This window comes from Anomalospiza imberbis, chromosome 1 (genome assembly GCF_031753505.1).
Source record: "Anomalospiza imberbis isolate Cuckoo-Finch-1a 21T00152 chromosome 1, ASM3175350v1, whole genome shotgun sequence".
NCBI lineage: Eukaryota > Metazoa > Chordata > Aves > Passeriformes > Viduidae > Anomalospiza > Anomalospiza imberbis.
Window position 1 is genome coordinate 147,330,561 of NC_089681.1, and position 14,160 is coordinate 147,344,720.

At 47.1% G+C, this 14,160-nt stretch overlaps 1 long non-coding RNA gene across 1 annotated transcript; it reads left to right on the forward strand.

The window, feature by feature from the left end:
- The first annotated feature begins 281 nt into the window (after positions 1–281).
- On the forward strand, positions 282–3,265 carry LOC137464046 (uncharacterized). The gene is made up of 2 exons (XR_010994059.1): positions 282–1,580; positions 2,924–3,265. It is a non-coding gene; the product is annotated as an uncharacterized lncRNA (long non-coding RNA).
- Positions 3,266–14,160: the final 10,895 nt, after the last annotated feature.

The window sequence follows — 14,160 nt, forward strand, 5'->3', positions numbered from 1 at the left end:
GTGATGTTTACATATTTCTACTGATTTTTTTCACACTGTTTATGTAAATAATAATTGTTTTGTATTCCTTTTTTGGGGGTGGAGAGAGTTGATAGACTATTAGTTTGACCAGTGTGGTTGGAGGGGTGGCAATTTCACCCTCCAATCCACTGTCACTTTTGGGTTGCTATATATAGTAGAGTCAAAAAATAAAATCCTCTCTTTTAGTTCTTTTTCTTCCCTCTTTTACATCTAGCATCCATGTGTGATTTGTGTCATAGTGTAACACACGGCCTTGCAGGGGAACAGCCAGGAATGGCCATGGCACGAGCAGATCTGAGGCTGGACAGAGAAAGCTGCACTTTTTACTCATCCAATAGGTCAAGAAGTTTTGTTATCCGTCTGACTTTGGTCACTTCTGCTCTGCATGGGACAGGGAGGACAATGTACATGTATTAGAGACACAGGGAATCACCATTCTTGCTGTGACCCCTTTGGGCAGTGTCAGAAGAAAAAGAAAGAATGGATTGGCCACTGGGAGAAAACCATCTGTTTGCTCCTGAGTCTGAATAGATGTTCCCTGAGCGAGCAGCTGTGCCAGTGCAAGACAATTGCCTTCCTCCCTTCCCTGGTGTTACCAGTCCCTCCCCAAGGTCACGGAGTAGATGGGTCTGCTGAGCATTCACACGCTTTGTGCAAGACCTCCCGGCTGTGGCAAAGGCTCTGGTTCTGTCTGAAGCTGCTCAAGGAGGTCACAGGACCCCATCAGCAGCTGGAGGGGTGGGGTGGAGAATTCCAGGTGGCAGGCGATGGAACTGGGGGAATCACAGCCGGACCCAGGAAATACCTGTCTGCCACGTCCCCGGGGATTGGAGGCAACCTACGTGCCTGGAGTGGAAAGGCAGTTTGGAAGAAGGTTCTTGTTGTTCAGGTAGACACTTGGCCAAAATCCAAAGGTGTCAGTAGGCAACTTTCACAAGAACAAGACATGTAGCAAAAATCCCCCTGTGGTTTTCTGTGCTAGCTATTATCCCCTACTGGAATGGGATAGATCTTATCTTTTTAAGGAAACTGTCAAAATTTTTCTTCCTGAGAACATCCCCCCCCACCAACACCATTGCCTAATTGCTGCACAAAGCTAAAAATAAATGCACTGCTTTCCACTGAACTGCTTGCTCACAGGAGACAGGAGCAGGGGCTCTCTGGGAAGCTCCTCCACATTGAAGAAATGCAGAATGTGCAGGCAAGACCTGTTGACTGGGAAAGCAAACCCTCCCCTGGCTGTTTTCTATATCCACAGCATGACTTTTTCATGCTGACTTCGCTCTGCTCTCCTTTGTACGATGTGTCAGGACTCCCTTCACTACCCTGCTGCGGCTGCTTCTGTGCTTCTCCCTCAAGAATATTGGAGAGCCAACTGCTCATCTTCATCTGCCTGCAAGCAGGGATTAGGATCCATGTGCTTCACCCAGACCTGCTGGGATTTCCTCCCTGGGTTTCCCACAATGCTTTCACTGCCTTGGATTCCCCAAGTGACCAGGGGGAAAAGCCTGGACAGAATTAATGTGGTGCTCCTGTTGCTTTGCAGAGTTAGGGCAAAAGTAGGTGAGAAGAACACCAAATTCTGTTAAAAGTGCTCATCCCAGCTCTAGTTCCTATGTCTGCTTCTGCCAGAGAAAGAACCTGCAGCCTTGCAGCAGTGACAGCCTGGGGAAGGATGCTGTCAGGGGCTCTGCAGGTCAGAAGGTGGAAAGCAGAGGGGTGAACATGTGGAAGGTTGTTCTCAGTGCCAAAATGCCTCACCCTGAGGCCCATGAGCTTCATTACTCCAATTTGCAGTGGCCCCTCAGCTCAGTCCTTCAGCCCTGGTCTGGTCAGAACGACAGGGAGGAGTTTGGCTTTCAACACAACACTTAACACGGACCTGGCTTTCCAAACTGCCCCGTGCTCTTCGTCCAAACCCCTGCAGGTTGACAGGTGTGGACTTGGTGGGTTTTTAATGTTCGAAAGGCCACAGGAACTGCAAGGAGGGCCCAAGATGTGCAGACCCAAAGCAGGCTGTGGACTTCTGGCTCTTCAGCCCCCAGGAGATGTTGGTTTTAAAAAGTAACCTGCTCAGTAACTGGAACAGTACTGGAAGAACACAGGGAGAGGAAAAAAAAATCCCTTTTTCCCTTGCAGGGTAAAGAAACTGTTGTCTGAGTAGTTCAGTGCAAAGTTTGAAAATTTCTTTTAAGGAGAATGTAAAAGCAAGATCTCTTGCTTCTTGCAGAAGATCTGTGGTTTCACAGGATCACCAGGTACTCAAGACCTATCAGGAGATGCCCAGTCAAACTGCATTTTTGGTTGCCCAAATGAAGCATCATTTGCTGATGCTGAAAAAAAATGGGTTATTTAGGCTCTGGAGTTTGATTACCAAATGGTGGGGATTTCTAGAAGAATTTCCTGCAGTTCCTGTGTACACATTTGAGATGCCCTCAGGCATCTCAGACAGGACCAGATGTCTGCCTTTAAGCAGCAGAATTACACCCTGGATCTCCCATGGAAGCTCAGACTTGTAGCTTGTAGGTAGGCAGCCCCACGTGCATTTGGATATATTTGTTCCTGTTCTACTACACAGGAAATAACTTGTTCTCATTTTATAGGCTGTGTTGAAATGTGGGGCAAAGGAAGGAAAAGGAAATCCCTGGCAACCTGAAGGCCTTCCTGAACTCAAATAAGTCATGGACAGCTATCTGGTTTTATCCTGAATGAGAAACTAATTCCAGTGAAGTTAGCAGGAATTTTGTGTGAGGGTTAAAAGAAAGGATTGGAGCTTCCCAAGAAAATCCACTCACGAAAACTCCCTAGAAATTCAAATACCAGATTGATAAGGTCAGGAAAAAGCAAACTTGGCTGCTTATGCAAAGACTAATCACTGATCTTTTGTGCTGGTTGTGTGTAGTATCTGCATCTTGATAAAAAATAATCCTGTCATCAGCTTCTGCTGAGAGAGGGTGAAGGGAGGAGTTAGCAAGAAATCTGGTGCCCTTCTCCCAGCAAGGGATTCTGGCGTGTCTTACGAGCATCGTTGATTTTCATTGATTTCAACATACTTCAGATCAAGGGAGGAAGGAGAATGCATCGGGATGAAAGATGATAAGAGTCCCAGGAATTGTGACAGTGAAAAGTGTGGCCTCGTTTTCACTGGAAAGATAACAGGGGGGAAAAAGATGCCGCACCGAACTCTGCAGTGTCTTATGCTGCTCAAGTTTTTAAAATAAAAGACAGAATTTCCCTGTTTGGATGTGCTGCCTGTTGTTATTTTCTAGAACATGGGGTAAAGGTGCATGTTTTCCTTCTAGCTCAGCCCTGACCAGCTCTTTAAGTCCAGGGATTTTCTGGGAAATGCAGAGTCTGACTCAGACTGTGAAGTGTCAGCTCCAAAGCCCTTTGACATGACTTCCACTGACTCCAGGAAAGTTTGTTCAGCCTGGCTGCGACTCACACCAACAAGTGCTGGACAAGTGAAAATAAATTGCTTGAATCTGAACTAGTCCCCCTTGGGTTCCCTTTACAGCCTGTGGAGAGGAGTCATGCTGCTGGAGAGCGGTTCCTCTGACCTATTTTAGTACAAGATGAGTCACTCCCTGAAAGAACCTGTTTTTCCCTGTGGACCACACGGGAGTCCAGAATGGCTAGCTCAGACTTGTGCCTGACTTCGAGACAATTCCTCCTCCACCTGTCTGTTTCTGTGGGGCTGTGCTTCACTGCTTCTCACTGCGTGGATCACATCATTGCAAGAGCAGATTCATCCTCGCTGCCACCAGACATCACATACCAGGGTTTGACTGATAACTATTCTGATCACAGTGCGAGCGGCTGCCAGGGTCAGGCTGGTCTTCCAATATAGCTAAAACTGTCACATTTTGTGTGAACAGAGTTATAAATGGGATCTCAAAAGCATTTCTGTTCCAGAGGAAATCAGGGGAGATGTGGTGTCGCAGGGTGATCCCCCCATGTTGGAAGGACTTGTGGCTAAAACTTGTTTTTAGGAAGCTAAAAACAAGTAACAAGCAAACTCATTATCTGGGTGTACACAGCAAATGGTGTGAAAAGAGCTGGTCCTCCTTGACACTCCTGTGTGCTGGTTGATATCTGCTGTGGCCGCAGGCAATCTCATTTATTCTAGTGCAAGTGAAAGCTGTATCTGGTCAGGGAACAGTAAAGAGAAGGTACGAGAGGGTCAGGGGACTCCCACAGCAGGGATGTGCAGGCCACTTCCTTCAGTACCCTTGTATCTAGTGTTAATTCTAGGAAATAAAAACCATTTGACACATCTGCTCTTAGTTATTTGCACAGGCCCAAATTTGCCAAATCAGTTGTCGAAAGCTAGACACTGAGGCTGTCAACATGCATCTCCTTCTGGATTCAGTTGTGACGATGGAGATGTTCCCAACCTGCTCTTTCTGCCCCCATCACTTTCCATGCAGACCCTCTCGCCTCAAATCTGCTGCTGGCTTGCTGTGGGGTGCAGGCTCCAGCCTGTTCAGCTCAGAAGAGCTCCCTGAGCTGAGATCAGCATGCTATTCCTCTGGAAAAGGGCCTTTCCCATGGCTCTGGCAGCTGGGGACGTGCTGGATGACGCACTGTGCTCCCTCAGGCTCTGTCATTTCAGCTGGTCTCCAGCTTTCCCCCCAACATGAGGCACTGCACATCAGACAACGTGCGTGGCCAGAGGCTTCCCTCATGCTGGAGCTGCTGGACCCTGGATTAGCTGCTCTCCCTAAAGAGAAACACCTTCTCCAGTGCTGGTGATGCTGTGGGCCCCGGGATGGGTTTATTTAGATGCCAAGCAGCCAGAGCTGCTACAGCTCAGCAATTCCAGCTCTGGATATGTGGCCACTGCAGGGAGTGATGCCACAGTGATGCAGGGGAACAAGCGACTCCTCCTGCCATCTCCAGCCTTTACAAAGCAGAAGGCTCCCCAACATGCTCCATCTTAGAGAAGCCCATGGGGTGCTGTTGGGGCTACAGTAGGGCAAAAGAGTCCTTTCTTGGTTATGTCTGAGGCGTAGGAAAGAACGAGGCAACTCAGCTGCAGGTAAAGCTCCAACTCACACATGGGATATACAATTTATTCACTTCAACTGACCACTGGCACAGACACAGCAGCTGGGTGAAAAACTGCCTTCCCATCACCCAAAGGACCATCTCAGCCTCTTTCTGTCACTGCTGCATTCACCTGCCATTTGCTTCCTCTTTTCACCACTGTAAATAACCCCAAGGGGTAAAACGATGGACAGCCCAGCTCTGAGACAGCCACCAGCCACTGGGGCTAGCAGGAGCCCAGAGCTGTGAAGGGAGCACAACATAAAGCAGTTTCTGTCAGCTTCCAGCTCCTAAGGTCAGGTAGCAGCTGGAGATGCAGTCAGAGCCCTTACAAGCTCAGTTCACTCATGGCAGGGCTGAGTGATGCACACACCTGAACTTGAGCCAGACAAATTTTTGGAGGTCTCTCACAAAGCCCAAAGTCCCTTTGCAGCTGGTCCATGTAGAACAGCCTTTACCAGTTTTTAGATAAGCCTCAACTTGCCTCCCTGGATCACTCCACACCTCTAAAATATAAGTCTTTCCAATTGCTAATTAGCACAATCCTTGGCAACTCCACTAAGCAGAAGCCACCAGCCCTCCCACACACTTGTATTTCTGTGACATTGGCATAAGGAGCAACTTATTTGACACCCATAAATTTACCTTATAGTAAAATCATGTGAGAGCACAGAGAAATTTAAAAATATACTAAAACACCAACCACCTAGCTGTTAGGAAATAAAAAGTATGGTGATAGGGGTAGGGTTGCTCTTTGATGAGGGTCTAATTGGTTTGTATAAGCTCCAGCATCACTGGAGGAAATCCGTGCAGTACATTTCTTGTCTGTCTCCCCCCTTCCAATTCCTATTCATGGTTTGACTGCAAATTGCAGCCATTTCCACAAACCTGTCACCTCTTCCTCCGAGTGTGTTAGCAAAAGAGGGAAATCAGATGCTCTGCACTTTCCTTCAGCAGCTCTTAGCACATATTTTGGCTTTAATTGGGAACAAAATGCTTTCTAAGTAGCATCTGATGTCTCTGGTTATCTGCTCCCTGCTCAGGTTATGGCCCAGAGCGTTTGGATACTGGGTCACGTTGGATGCTGCTGACATGAAGGAGACTTGCTTGAGACAAGGATTGAAAGACGGCTTAAGCACTGCTTGAGGGAGCAAAAGTTTTGCTGGTGTTTCTTTTTCCACACCTTAAATGATGCTGCCAGTTAATTGCAACAGGGCAGCATGGGAAGGCTAGCATGGAGAAGGGTTTTGGGAGCAAAAATGCTAAAAGAGGAGAAGACAAAGGGTTGCATTGGTGTAAAACAGGGAAATAGGCTTCCATGTCATGCTCCCCAGAGCAAATGGGTCAGGATGAGATGGAGCAGGTTGAAGGAGAGGCATCTCATGCATCCAGGCTCCCAGAAAGGCCACGCTGCAAGGACTGGAAACCACCTGCAATTCCTCGGCCGGGGATTCCCACGGGAATGGAGCTGTGCCAACACAGCAGGGTGACAAGCCTTGTCTCCTCTTGGCCAGCTGCAGGGAGGGAAAGGGAGCAGATCTGGGATGCAGAGGAGCAAATTAAGGCTATGACAGATGAGATTTGGCAGGAAGAGCTGTGGCAGCTTCCATCTCTGCTGTCAGGAAAGCGACTGCCCCCACAGCTCAGCTGCTTGGGGTTGGACCCAACACACCACCAGTTTGGGCACCAGTGCCAGGACCAGGTTCCCCCAGGGCTGGTGGGGCAGAGGGGTAAGGCAAAACATCTGCAGGCAGAATGGGCAGAGCTGCTCTGCCAAAACCTTTTATTTTAGGCTGACAGCTCTTCACATTGCTGCTGTGATAACCTCACTTTGGGCATCTTCAAGCCAAGGTGAACCAAGGGTTTGAGTCAACAGCTCATCGATCTTTTGGACCCTTCCTGAAGGGAAACTGGTGTTTAAGTGAATTTATTCCCCATTTATGTCTAATTTACATTACTTTTGCAGTGTCAAGTGTCTGTGGAAAAATGCTAGGCACAGTAAAAATACTCTTTTTGAAGTAAAGGGGGTAAATTTGGTCCACCCTAATGCACCTCTCCTCCCAAAGGGAGAGTAAATAGGCATCTCTGTGTGCTGACAGCAGTCCACACACCTGTCAAGTGATGTTGGTCCAGTGTTTCCCTCCTGCATCATTTCCTTCTAACTTTGCAACCCTGGCACCATCCACCCATGTCCAATGGACTGCAACAGTTCTGCCTTTTTTTTGTCTGGGTGGAAGAATCAGCCCCTTCGGTGCGCTGGTGTTCCTGTCCTTGCTGTGATTAAACAGCGATAATAACAACCAAATTAATTTGTTAAACAGATTTCACACACACTAATGCATCAGGGACAGAGTGTTTATATATCCCTGCAGCTTCTAGGTGCTTTCAGTCTCCAGCTGCTGTCCCTGCCTCAGCCCGGGCAGAGCAGCAAAGTCCAAGCTCGCGTTCCTGTTTATTTACAAAGTGATCTCGGAGCCAAACCACCACCCCCCATTCCATTTTTACAGGCTTTTTCCTTATTAAGGTATAAGTAGCTTATTCTCGCCTGTCCTATGCAAAGTCCAGATGGTAGCTAGAAAGGGCAGCCCCATCAGACACCCACCAGCTGTCGCCTGTAACCTCCATGCCAGCCATCCCCAAAACAGCCTTTTATTGCTTGCAACTCTTTAGTTTACACTAACACAATGTTGGGTTTTTGGGTTTTTGGTTTTTTTTGTTTTGTTTTGTTTTTTTTTTTTTTTTTTTCCAGGAAGAACAATGAAGTCTTGATCTGAGTTTCAGGATTGTCACTGGTTTAAAGATGTTGGGCAGCCAGTGACTGGGGCTCTAAGTAATTAGGGGATTATAACTATTGCTTTTTCCCTTCTCTATCTGCATGTGATAGCACAGTACTTTTTTGCTGCCTTGTTTCCCTAGCTCTCACTAGTGAGTTATTCCTGTTAATCGTTCAAGAAAGTGGGAAAGAAAACTTCTTTACAAAAAAGAAGCTGTGACTGTCAGAGCACAAGGACTGCTGAGAGGATTCATGGACTGATGTAGATTTTTTCACATTTTTACATGTACTTACTTATGCTTGTCTTGTTCTAAATTTTCTCCTTCTATCTCAAGTTTTCTGTAATCACTCCAAAGAGAATGGTCACGGGTTCTGCTATCTGGCTAATAAAGTGCAGTGGAGTCAACAGACCTGTCTCTGTTGACTTTAAGCTTTGGGAAGTGCAACAGAGAGTAAAAACAAGTCCCTTATGACAATAACAAAGTTGCTGGGGTTAATGGGTGCTTTTGATGCCAGAGATCTTTTAGGATTCATGTAATTCAGAGGAACAAAACACTTCTTAAACTCCCAGCCGTGCGCTCTTTGATTCACTGTGATCCCCATAAATTTAAGGCAAAGCCAGATGAGCTTTTTAAACCAGAAAGAATGCGGCCCATCTGAATCCTCACTGCAGCCACGGCTGCATGCAGGTAGGAGGGGACTGCAAATGCATGAGGGGGTTTAGAGCTGCCTCTGGTTTCAAAAATGTTATATCTTGGGCTCTCCTATGTCAGTGCTCATATCCCTCCACTCTGGGGGCAAAAGGAGGTGTTTCTTGTCCCTGCTTTTCCCTGGGCACCCACACGGGAGGCTGCCAGGCAGGGAGCTGGTTTTAGGCACCTGCCCCTCCTCATGCTCTCTAAAGCTGTGGTATTTAGCTGAAGGCAGTGGGGTTTTTGGTGACAGCAAGATAAGGATCACAGTGAGGGGTGAGACAGCACCAAGCCCCACACAGCTCCGGCCCAAGGCATCTGCTTCTCTCCTGCCGGGAGCCTCCAGCCTCCACTGGAGCCAGGGGCAGGTCTGAGGAGCCAGGCAGCAGCCCTCATCACTCTTGCAGAGCAGCTTTATCAGGAGGGCTGTGTGATAAGGGAAATTATTAGCTAGCTGCCATGTTAAGTGGTCGGGAGTGAGTGGATGCACAAGACCTGAGTGGTCCTGGCAAAGAGAGATCAGTGTTATCCCAAAGAAGCACAAACCTGGGAGCCCTGGGGGATATTAATAGAAACTGTGTGAAACCTGCAGCCCTAGAAACCCTGCTGCTCTCTTGGAGTAATTAGCTAAATGTGAAGTGCTGTTTGGCTGAAAGCTGGAAATAGCAGAGCAGAGAAAGTGGAGACATCAGTGCATCCATCGAAGCAGGCGCTGCTAACCGGTGTTCAGCAATTAAAACACTTTCTCTGGAAGTGCCCCCGAGTTTTAACCACCCCACTGCTGAGAGATGCCCTCAATATCGCTGCCAAAAGTCTGCCTCTGGTCTGTTGGGACCTGCCTTCTCCATCCAGGTGTTTCATTCACTCAGGTGGTGGCAATAAAGCAGCCAAACTGGTTTTAAAGCCCTGTTTAATTCTGAAGGCTGTCACGTTGACTTTGTTTGGACGATAATCAGGTAAAAATAGCGTCCAGGTTTTTCTTCCTGACACCTCCAGAAGCTGCACAGAGGTCCTTTTAAATTGATCTGATGTGGCTGGGAGTGATCTGTGGAGCATGGGAGACAGTAAGATGGTGACCCTAATCGATAGATTCCCCTCTCCCCGTGGGAATAAGATTATAATTTGTCTCATGGTGGCACTGACAGTGTTGCAATATTGGTATCACAGAGAAAACAGTTTTGGTTCTGAGGCCATTTTCTTTATCTGATTCCTGTATCCAGCCCCCAAAGAAGGATAGGGTCACCCTCACGCCTGGCATAAGGCTCACAAAGAGGGTTTGTTAAATTTAGGGGGGCCTCCATTCAACTGGAGAACATGGAAAGAGCTATTGCAGGGGTCAAGCTGCCATCCCAGGTCAGGGAGAGAGCACCAAGACAATCCCTGGGGCTGAGTCTCCTGCCAGCTGTATTTATGGTTGTGTGATAGGTTTGGATGTAGACCCTGCTTTATGTCCCATCGCCTGGGGATTCCTAAACTAGCTGGGAAGCCTGGACAGAGCAGTGTGATAAAGAAACCAAGAACAGTGATAAAAGTTTGGCCACGGTGAGTGGCACAGGGGATGGATGTGTGGGAAGCAGCAGTCACTGACTCACACTCATGTTCTGGGCAAGTGTCACACATCAGCCCTGCTCAAGATGTCCTCAGCAGGAGCACCACGAAAATGGCTTCTGCTCCAACCCAGGGGACAGCCTGAGTGCCTCATTACCTGGAAACTGAGCACCTGAAGGCCACAGGCAGCTGAATTTGTAGGTGGAGGAGTTGGCCTCCACAGCCATTCCTGCCAGCAGAATGATCTGTCACAGCATTTCTTACCAGGCAGAGCTTACAAGCTATATGAGTGCAGACAGATTATCTCTTCTTTTTCTTTCATTTTTTTTTTCCTCCAGACATACGTGGGGAGGCTTTGTTAGACCACAGCCCCAGGCTCCTGCTGGTCTGCTGAAGACATTTCCCTGCCATCAAACAAGCCCAAACCTTTTGCTGAAACAGGACCTGGTTTCGTTATTTTTTTTCTCAATTCTCAAAAAAAAAAAAAAAAAAAAAAAAAAAAAAAAAAAAAAAAATCAAAGTGAGGAAATAATACCTGGTTTTAAGGCCTGATTTCCAAGAATTTAGCGTGTTGTGTTGTGGCTTTCCTGCCTCACTTCTGATTAATTTTCCTCCCACTCTGCCTCAGTCTTCAAGACACTGAGCTGAGTTAAAGCCTGGGTGCCCTTTGGGTCCTGGTGTTCCCAAAGTGCCACAGCCAGCCTGTGCTTTCTGCAGCCCCAGCCACAAAGCAGCTGCTGACAGCTCAACTGCTGGAGATCCACCTCAGCCTGAGCCCTTCTTGCAAGCTCTACCACTCCTCTGGCACCACGGTGAGAAGTGAGCCCATCCAGGAGGCCACTGGCGAGCTGTGGACTTCACTCTAGAGGCTGATGAGGTCCAGAGGGGTTGGAGACGGAAAAATATTAGAAAATCTTCAGAGAAGTCACCTGCCCAGATGAAATGCATATTAATACCATGTGTCAGCCCAGAACTCACCTTTTTTGAGCAAATAACTTATCTTTGTAGCACAGCTATAATCTCCACCCCCCTCCCTGATTCCTGGGCTAGAGGCTCAACTGGAGAAATCTGCTGTACCTGCAGAGGTCAGCCCTGAAGGAACAGAGAATTCGTGATTAAATTGTGATCTAATTATCAGAGCAGACATACCAGAGGCACCAGCTAGATGAAAAGGCAGGAAGCGTTTCATTAAAGTGATTTTTTTTCCACATTCGTGGAGCTCCAGGAGAGGATTGGTTGAGTTTATTCCAAAGTAGATAAACAATGAGTTGAAAAGCTCCTTCTCTCTGGTCATGGACTCATAATTAAGACTCTTCTGCTCCTGGCAGGGTCAGAAATAGAGCACAGATGCAGCAGCTGAGAGCTGGACTGGAGGCAAAGTGTGTAAAGATGAATCATAGGGTTATTAAGGTTGGAAAATACCTGTAGGATCATTGAGTCCAACTGTTGACCCAGCACCACCATACTCACCACTAAACCATGTCCACAAGTGCCACAACCATGTCTTTTGAACACCTCCAGGGACAATGACTCCACCAATGCCCTGGGCAGTCTTTTCCAATGCCTGACAACCTTTTCAGTATTTTTCCCAAACAGCCAATCTAAATCACACCTGGCACAATTGAGGCCGTTTCCTCTGGTCTTGTCACTTGTTGCCTGGGTGGAGGGACTGACTCCCACCTCTCTACAACCTCCTTTTAGTTGTAGTGAACAATAATGTCTCTCCTGAGCCTCCTTTTCTCCAGGCTAAATAATCTCAGCTCTTTCAACTACCTCTCATAAGATATAGCTGGGAACTCTTAACTCCAAATGAGCCAAGAACTTTCTCAACCTCAGTTTGTTGCTGTCTCTCTCCATGTCCTGCTCAAGCTCCAAACACCTCCCAGGTGGTGGGTGCTGACCCATCCTCCCTATCTTTCCTTGCACCTTGTCTGAATTATTGGTGCATTTTTCCTGCAGAATTTCAGGCAGGTATCAAGCAGCAAACTCTGCTTTGGGTATGGAAGCTCTTTTCTCTCTTCTCTTCTTGCCTACAGATTTTGAGCCAAAAACCACAAGAGAAAAAAAAAATCTAAAAATGCTTCCACCTGGTATAAGGCTCACAAAAGAGCCTCATTAAACTTTGATGATTACACATTCAAATGGAGCTCAGTTGGACAAAGAGGGAGCTGCTGCTGAGGACAAGCCAGTTTTTCAGGACTCAGCTCAAAGGGGCTGTTGGCTAAATGTGGGAAAGCTTGGCAAGGGATTTAGCTCCACCAAGGAGCCTGATCAGAGAGCCAACCTGACAAAGGGTTCTGGCACTTAGAGAAATCAAGGTCTCTCCAGCCACTTAAAAGGAAACTTGTGTAGAAGGAAGAACAAAGAGGCAGGATTTTTTTTTTTGTGTAACACAGGCATCCTTTGAATTGAAGGACCTGCATAGTGAAAAGAAAGCTTCCTTAGAGGAGATGGGAGCAGTGAGGGGTTTAGAAGAGAAACTGATGTAGGAGTAGAAAGATACAGGACATTTTTAGGGGTATATTAATAAAGTCAGCAGAATGTAAGGAAAAACCCAACTCAGGCAGGGAAGTGCTGCTGATCTTGTGTTGTTTTGCCTCTCCAGCTGTTTATTCCTTGTGCCACAGTGAAGAGTGACTGTGCTTTCAGCTCCTGCAAAGTACAAGCACTTGGACAATCCCACAGCAGGATGACCTCAGGAGGAGGAACAACAAACTTCAGTGTCCACAAGGGCTGGCCAGCACATCTGCACCACAGAGCCACATTTCTGGGGCACAGCAGCAGGAAACCCATCCAGGCAGGATCTGGGGAGCTCCAGAAAACCAGGAGAAATGCAGCCTACTTAAATGAAGAGGTCAGGCCAGGACACACCTGAGTCACCTGTTGATGGGTGGTTCAGTGGATATTCTCACTGGAGCTGTGCCAGGTGATGATTTACAGGAAGATAGAGCAGCAAAGCTTCCCCACCATAAGTAAAAGCTCTAGCACAGACACATTTAAAAAAAAAAAAAAGTCCTTTTTCTGTCCCATTTATTCCATTTTGCTAACTGGGACCAGCAAAGCCTCTGGTTCCCCTGCAAGTGTTTGCTGGCACCCCATCCCTGTGAACAGTGAATGTTCCTCTGAGGATGGTTTATCAATGCTGATCAGCAGCAGTGGCTGAAGCTTTTCTTTTAAAAGCAATTTCTTTTCAAGGTTGGGTTTTCATTACAGGGATTTTAAATTTATCCTTTTTCTGCAAATAAACTCACCATAATTTGGAAACACTTGTTGCTGGAGAAAAGACTGATCAAATCAAAATATGTCCATGGAGATGAATACATATATGGATGTGCATATACACACAGAAAAGTGTTTACATTTTGTATAATAGTTTGTGTATATGCACACAGTTGTATTTCCCCATAACAAATGGGCATGTAGCTTTTCTCAGAAAAGGGGGAAATTTTCCATGGAAAATTTAGACAAAACCACCATTTCCCTCAGGCCACCTGTTGGTTCCTCTCTGGTGTCACAATGTTTAACCAGAGCTTTCCTGCCCGGGACGGTGGTGGCACACACGACCCTGCCACCTCCCCACCCTGGAGATGTCCCATGCTTCGGGGAACCCCAAGACCACAAAATCCCCCACACCACAAAAACCCCAAGTGATGCTTTGTGTCTGCAGGGCTGGTGCTCCCAGTTTAGGGCAATCCCACTGGGAAAGTCCAAGACAGCGGGTTAAAGCCACTGAGGTTCTGCCTGTAGCTCCAGGAGCATGAGAAGCTGTGCTCGTTGAGCAGCCAAGTGGCTGGGGGTATTTTTGGGTTTAACAGGAATTTGGATTGGGAAACACCCGAGTAAAAACTGTGCCTTTGAAGATTTAACCCTGTCCAAACATGATTGCTGAGAGGTGAGTGTTCAAATCTCTACCTGTCCTCTTGAGAGGAAGAGAGAAGAGAGAAGAGAAGAGAAGAGAAGAGAAGAGAAGAGAAGAGAAGAGAAGAGAAGAGAAGAGAAGGAGAAGGAGAAGGAGAAGGAGAAGGAGAAGGAGAAGGAGAAGGAGAAGATTTTATTTATAAGAGACCTTGAATGATC